This window comes from Pseudopipra pipra, chromosome 11 (genome assembly GCF_036250125.1).
Source record: "Pseudopipra pipra isolate bDixPip1 chromosome 11, bDixPip1.hap1, whole genome shotgun sequence".
Classification (NCBI taxonomy): Eukaryota; Metazoa; Chordata; class Aves; order Passeriformes; family Pipridae; genus Pseudopipra; species Pseudopipra pipra.
In genome coordinates this window covers 2884895-2892830 of record NC_087559.1, presented here as the reverse complement: position 1 = coordinate 2892830, position 7936 = coordinate 2884895, and the positions used below count along the sequence as shown (strand labels likewise).

Sequence of the window (7936 nt, the reverse complement as noted above, 5' to 3'; positions counted from 1 at the left end):
CAGAAACAGACCTTGATATGAGGCAACGAAGAAATGTTTTAGTGAATGTGACAAGAGAGTGTTGTGGCACCTTTGATAGCCCTGAGTGCTTCCTTTAGGGAAGAAATCCTTCCCTGTGAGGGTGGGGAGGCCCTGGCACAGGTTGCCAGAGAAGCTGTGGCTGCCCCGTGCCTGGAAGTGTCCAAGGCCAGGTTGGGGCAACCTGGGTTAGTGGAAGGTGTCCCTGCCCATGGCAGAGGGTGTGACTGGATGGTCTTTGAGGTCCTTTCCAACCCAAACCCTTCAGTCATTCTGTGCCGTGCTGGAATTTCTGGCCACTGCCTGCGATGACAGGGAATCGGCTGAAGGGGGAGCGAGGAGTGAGCAGACAAATTCACACACCCGAATTTACACACTCCTGTGATCTCTGCCCACTCCTATTCCAGAGCAGATCATCGGGATTGCAAGATCATTCCTTCCACGAGGGTCACTGTGACCTTGGAACACGAGGAACATCAGGAACGTGTGCCAGAAGCTACTGATTGGAGCTCCCACTCCTGAGGATAAAGGGAAAGGATGCTTCAAATTTGTGCTTTGCGAGTACCTGGACAGACGATAAGTTGGTTTGGCCTCTCACTTGTGCTGGGCATGACCCTCCCAGGAATTCTGGTGTGTAATGGAAGCACAACAGAGTGAAGGGGAATATCCCACCTTGGCAGGTCGGTGAGTACAGGACATCTGCTTTGCAATTGAGACTCTAATCTTCAGAGTTTTTAATTCAATTAGTGCACTTAACCAGTCTACTTTGAGGGGAACATTGATCAGTTCTCTATCCCCAATATTATTCTTATTTCTCAGAAACTCTCTAATAGATAAGGCAGTGCCTTTATCTAAATGCAGGGCTTTATTTATTTGACCCTCTTTCCCCAATTAGTTAAGTTTGTATAAAGGTACCAACTGGAGACATAATGGAATAACAGGAGCATTTTTCCTTGATTGAGTTTCTACTTGTACATTTCCCAAAGCAAATAAAATCAGCTTGGAATTGAATTAAGGGGATTCGCACCATGTTTTGCATTGGTTAATTTAATAGGTATAAACTTCACCTGATTAGTTAATTCCATACAATGTATCAGTTTGGAACTTGTTTATGTATTCAGCAAGCAATGGATCTGTTATGGGAGTTATGGTTTTCTGCAACATGATTTATTTTTAAGACAGTGAGCAATAACATCCATGTTTTTTCAACAAAAATCTTCTTTGCAAATATTTTTTGGGGGAAGAAAACTTTTGGGATGACTTGAGAGGCACCTGTCAAAGGAGACATCCTAAATCACTTAAAATATTTAATATTTGTGTCTAATTTTACAGATGGACTTTTCAGGTACCTGCAGAAATCAGGTTTCCTGCTCCTGCTGAACTTCAGTACGAGTAGGGTTTCTAAAGCTGACAGGAGCCTCTGATTGCCAGTATTATCAGCAAAATTATAAGATTGCATTAATTTAAGGATTAAGAAGGAATCATGGGAAGCATTTATTTACTGGATTCTGATGGTCTTACTGTGATTAAGCATAATTTTCATCATTTTCTGTATTTTGTTGCAGTTCTGGCAGTTATCTAATGGAAAAAAAAGAAAGAGGAAAAAAAAAGAAAAAGAAAAACTAAACATAATCATAGAAAAAATTAAAGCCCTGAGTGTGGCAAAGTGTGATGTGAAATACACGGAGAAAATCATGAGGGGTTGGGTCCAGTGAAATTCCTCAGACCTGTGGCTGGTGAGGGTTGTTAATCCAAGATCCAGTGCAGCTTCTGGGTGGAATTCTCCTTGTGAAGGCTGCACAAGGAATCTCAGTGATTCATCAGCTCCACAAATATTTCCCTCAGTTGTGCTGCAGAGGGAACTACTTGTGATATTCAGATCCCCTGCATCTGAATTCCTCTCTCAGTTAAAACACGGAGCCATTTCCCATTTAAATATTTAAGTGAAGCAATTTGATAGCACAGGCACCAAGGACTGGCAAATCTCTGCTAGCACGAACAGAGCAGTGACAAACACCAGTAATACTTCAAAAGAAGGTCAGCACTGCAAACAAATGACACTGGAGCCTTCACTGGGACGTTTGCTAATATATGGTGGGACAAAATTTCAGGGTATGAAGTTATTTAGCCTCTGAGTTTGACTTCATGATGGACAGTGGCACTGAACTCCTGGGCTTGCAGCTTGATTGCAGACCATAAATAGTGCATGTGGGCCATACCCAATCCACCACCTAATGGCATTTGTATTGGGAATACAGCTGGAAATGGAGGAAACAGAGAATTTTTTCCCCCCTTTTATTTCTTTCTGGGGGAAGGGAGGGGATGTTGTCGGAACAAAATCTCTTTATTTTGTGCAAATTTCGCAGCTTTGCTGGAAGTCTCAAAGCCCAGCTCTCTGATCCATGATTCCACGGGTTCTGCTTAAAAGATAACATCCTCCAAACGGGATTATCTTCCTGGATAAAGCAAAGAAAGATCTATTTTCCAAATCTTACTGTGACTCAAGAAGAAGAAAGCCTTGAAACCACCCAAGTGGAGGAGCAAACTCTACTCACAGCCGACAGCACCGTCAGGTTGGGAATATTGCAACGATATTCACAGGCAGGTAACTTTTGGGTGGTTTTTTTACCAATATTGATTGGCTGACTCTGCAGAAATGTTGCAAATGTGGCAGCAGAAAGCCTTGCTGAGGTCCATGAGTTGAGAGGTGCTGGGGTCAGCGAGCACCACAGGTTGAGGATGCCCAGAACACACTTTAATGAAGTCTGACATCCAGCTTCAGCATAACCTTGTTTTGTACAAGGGCAGGAATATCGTGAGTTACATCAATAAAACCTGAACAAGGCTATTTTTTTTTTTTTCCCGCTGAAAAGAGTCTCTGACACCTGAACTGCTATAAATATTCATTGGAAAAACACACCAAATGGTAGGAAGGGTTATTTTTGGTAGGGCTGAGGGCTGTCTTTGGGTTTGTGTCACAAGAAACTAAATTAGGATTTATTTATGAAAATACAATATTAGAAAGAATAGTTTTAATTTGAGTTACAAATACAGATATGGCAGTGTTTCCACATATATTTGAAGAAGCTGCAAGTGGACTGTGATTTGCTAGTGTTTGGCTCACCCAAGAAGTTATGAACTATATTGCAGTGCAGGTCTTGATGAGATGCTTTTATAGGGACTATCCTGCATTTAAATCATAATTTTTCTTTGAAATATCCCAGGATATTATCTGAGATAAGAGAAGTATTCCATGATTTCCTAAGAAGGGTTCCCTTCTTAGGGGACAGCAGTCCTTCTTGCTTCAAAGTAATATCTGCATAGTCAAAATATGATCCAACAGCTTTTAAACACTCTTGTATTTGAGTCTTGCTAGTTTTTATTTGGTTTTATTTTATTTTTCTCTGAATGTAAAGATTAGAACCTGGCACAGGGAGGACATGGAGTTGTTGGAGCGACTCCAGAGGAGGCCCCAAGAAGATCAGAGGGCTGGAGCAGCTCTGCTGTGAGGAAAGGCTGGGTGTGTTGGGATTGTCCAACCTGGAAAAGAGAAGCTTTGGGATGACCTAAAATGTGGCCTTGCAGGACATGAAGGGGCCAACAGGAAAGAGGGAGAGAGACTGTTTACAAGGGATTGAGGGACAGGACAAGGGGAATGGCTTCACATTGACAGAGAGCAGGGTTAGATGGGATATTGGGAAGGAATTCTGCCCTGTGAGGGTGGGGAGGCCCTGGCACAGGTTGCCCAGAGAAGCTGTGGCTGCCCCATCCCTGGAAGTGTCCAAGGCCAGGTTGGACAGGGCTTGGAGTAACCTGGGCTAGTGGAAGGTGTCCCTGCCCATGGCAGGGGGTGGATGAAATGATCCTTAAGGTCCCTCCCAACCCAACCCACCCTGTGAGTCTCTGATTCTCTCAGTCAGGCACTGAAACATCTCTGCAGATCTGGTTAATTATATCCAGACAATGACAGCAATCAAATGTCCTGCCCAGAGCCTTCCCTCCAACTCTGCCCCAGCCCCTCCTGCACGAGGGCTGAGGCAGCTGCTCCTCGATGGGGAGATGAAACCAGCAGGTCCTAATTCCAGCAGCAGATGCACTCCAGCCCAATGTAGGCCAAGCTCTGCTCTCCTGCTTATTAAAGCCCATTCATCATGGCACACTCCATGTGCCACAGCTGCCTGGGGGAACACTGGCATTTGGATAAAGATATATCCTTAAACTAGTTTTTCAGCATTATTTTTAGCCTTTATCTGTTGCTCAAACTCAAGACACGGGTATTGTTGTTTTGGAGCCTTTTTAACTTGTGTTCTGGACATGCTGAAAACAATAATTTAGAAATATCTACATATTTCAAAAGAAATATTCAGCTGTGCTTCCTGAGCTCAGTAACAGCCACAATCTGGCTTTACCTTTAATATTGTTGCTTTACTGTCTTAAAGCTGCATTTTCCAGGCAGGCAAACTTTGATGGGAGCTTTGTGCATATGAATGTTAGTGGTAAAAACTCTTTATTAAAAAAGAGAGGAGTACATATATCAGAAATACATTTTAATATATAAATACATAAATATATACACATAATATAAATACGTGCACATAGTTATGTGTAAATACAGAAATAAATATGTGTTTATAAGCTAACAGAATCAGGATTTTGCTTTTATGCTTGTGGGTTTTTTCTAATTCTTCTGTCAGGGGCATTTTTGGCCCACCATGTGCTGGTTTAGCTTTTCCAAAGGCTGTGGAGTGTTTTTATGTTACTCAGCAGCCTGTGCTGGTGCTGGAAGGCTTGAGAGAGGTTGGTAGAGGCAGATGTGGTAGGAATTATGTCATATTTTCTATTCAGGCAACCTGCAGTTGGAATTCTGACATCATTGCCCATGTGTTTTAAGGGCATTATAGAAATATGAATAGTTTCAGATAAAATTAACATGATTTCTAGTTTTTCCAAGCATATTGACTTGTTTAAAAGAGAACAGAATTTTCCTTAGTGTGCTGGGATTATAGTTTGGTATTTTATAAATACACTACCCAAACCCTGATGTGGTACAGTGGTAAATCTCCAGCACAGAATGATGGATGATTTGAGGAGGGGCTGGGCTGACTCTCTTGCAGGCACAGAATCTTCATGTGTGGGGAGGTTTAGAGAAGACCTCAGGACAAATTTATTCATGGAGAGGATTGTCAAGCATTGGGACAGGTCACTCAGGGCAGTGGTGGAGTCACCATCCCTGCAAGGGTTAAAAAAATGTGTGGATGTGGCACTTGAGGACAGGGTTTGGTGGTGAATACGGTGGTGGTGCTGCTTGATGGTCAGACTCGATGAGCTTAGAGGTCTTTTCCAACCTTAATGATTCTCTGATTCTATTCAAGCCTAAAGGATTAAGGATTTAAAGGACTCCAATTCTTGATAATATTCTTATGTGCCTGTGGAATAGCACCTAATTTATTAATCAGACACAATGAAGGACAGAATCCTGAGAGAGAGAAGAAGAGGGAACTTAGCCCAGAAAAAGGATGGGGAATAGAAGAGAAAATGAGTAAAGACACAGGAGGTGCAATCTAAGTTCTGATAAAATATACATGCTTGTCTTATTGCCAGTGCTGCCCTTATTTGACAAGCTTTGCTGATCTCATGTAGTATTCACCACAAAAAGTTGCCCAGAGATGCTTCTAGAAGGTAAGTAAATGTATGTCAGGAGAAAAAACAACACTCACATCGAAGGATGATTTAAGATTATTCTTCCACACTTCTGTGTGAGATTGGGTCTATTATAACCTTCCCAAACCTTTGTTACCTTTGTAATTTAAGCTGACAGGTTAAATGCTAATGCAATTGATAGGGGTGAACAACTGGTCAAGGAACAACCTGATCTGACTGTATAATGCATCAGAGAATTGCAAAAATATGCAGGTCAGATGTAATTTTGACAGAGAATGGCTTGCTGCAAGGGTTTATGTTTCCCTGGATAGTCTTAAAGAGAGTTGGACTATGGTAAGTACCCCATTGCTTGAAAAAAAATACCAAGTTAAACTTAATGGAAAAAATCCAAGTTCTCAATATCCTCAGATTTCATTATCAGTTTTTATTGGAGCTAGGATAATAAGATTATGGAATTAAGAGAAAAGTTATACCCATTTTCTTCAGCTCAGCAGCCCTAATGTGCAAAAGGAAAGCGACACTCATTTCTCACCCTAAATCCAGCAAAAACTGCTCGGAAAAGGAAGTGGTTTCCAACAGGTCCTCACTGAAGGAGAAATGCTGTTAATTCCACAGGCACTGGGTCGTGGCAATATCTTGTTAACAGGAGGTAAAAAGGTGGTATTTCATGAATTAATCCTGGAGTTGGTGGTTTTCCACTTGGCACAACATGAGGTTGGGATGTGAATTAAGGTCCTGGAGCAGCTGTCCCAGAAGGAATCTCTCTGTCCCAGGTGTAACATGCACTGAAGTGAAACAGCAGTACCAGGGAAGGTTGGAGAAAATTCAACCCAACCATCTCATTTTCAGCTTAGAGACCTTCCTGAAAAAATAAGAGACACATTGAAATCCCTCTGCTGACTGGTCGAGGGGATGTCACGAGGGAAAAGGACCCTGGAAGGGAAAATTGGGCAACTTTCATCGTGTCCAACAATACTCTGAATCCCACTTATTTCCTCATATTGATATATGTGCTTTAAAAAAACCAGTGGTTTAGACTACAGATTATTTTCCATATTGGGGCATGATAACAAACTCCTATTCCACTCTGAGGACTACCAAGGAAAACTCCCTTCTGCCAAGGACATTGGAAGTCTCAGTTCTTCCCTGGACACCTTCTGAGCAAGAAGAGAGTTGGTGACTCCAAAATCTGTCAGCAGTGACATTATGCCAATGGATTTTGGTGCCATCTTGCTTAAAAAAAAATGTCAGTTTGTTTGCCTTTAAACTCTGAAATGCCAGAAATCACTCAGACTGTTGCCACTGCCAAGCACTTCCCAGCTCCCCCTTCCAACAAGAAGCCACCAACAGGTAGTAAATGGACCAGAAAAAAAAGAGAGAAAATAAACCTACAACCCCTCCCTTCAAGAAGTTAACTTATTTTAAATATTTTACTGGTTTCTTTACTATTTCAGTGTGGTTTTTTTCCCAGAAGAAGTTTCAGAGCTGGATTTGTCCTCTTGCCCATACGAGCGCTCACTGTATTCTTCGTCTCTATAAATGTTTAAAAAAGGAAAATTGAAATGTAAATTGCCTCAGTGGTTTTAGAAACCTTAAAAAAAAATAGTAATTCAGTGACTCCTCTATGAGATGGAACTCTCCTCACTGCCTGAACCTGCAGAGTAGGTTAGCATAACATGGAATCAATTATTGTGCTCGCCATATAAAACCTGTCAGCTTTAATACTTAACTGCAGTATCTCCCTGAATGTTTGATTTCCAATCACCTGTGTGAAGCTCCAGAAATACAGGGACAGCAGAAAGATTCTGGGGTAAGAAATTTATTTGACTCTCCTGAGTTATAAAAGTGAAATCTGGAAAGAATAATGCAGCCTGTGAACACGACTCCCTTTTTAATCAAACACTTCCCAGTCCTGTAAAATAGAGCACAAACTACAGAACAAATATTGAATTTCTATTCTGTATTGTCATAATTGTGACACCATTTCGCTTATTTTTCAGCTTGTCTGGAACCAGCTTCTGCTGAAATATTATTCTTATCCTTTCCCAATCCTTGTCCTTGTCTTTCTCTTTGGATTCTTTTGAGTTGGTTTTTTTGTTTGTTCGAGGGTTTTGTGCTTGTATGTGTTTCTCTACAAAGAGAGAATGAGAATAGAAAAGAAATGCTTTACTTTCACAGCTCTTCTACTTTTTTATACACTTATTACACATAATGCAAATAATTATTAACCTTTTCCTCCTTCTGTGTGCTTAATTTT

General features: G+C 41.3%; 1 long non-coding RNA gene across 12 annotated transcripts in view; it reads right to left on the bottom strand.

Moving 5' to 3' along the window:
* Positions 1-6083: 6083 nt before the first annotated feature.
* The window catches only part of LOC135420132 (uncharacterized), a 48757-nt gene continuing 46904 nt past the window's right edge, over positions 6084-7936 (bottom strand). For 10 of the 12 annotated variants that reach the window (XR_010433379.1, XR_010433378.1, XR_010433386.1 and 7 more), the window contains one exon: positions 6084-7212. This is a non-coding gene — a long non-coding RNA (uncharacterized LOC135420132). The remainder of the gene's footprint in view (positions 7213-7936) is intronic. The other 2 variants (XR_010433380.1, XR_010433383.1) reach the window with 2 other exon arrangements.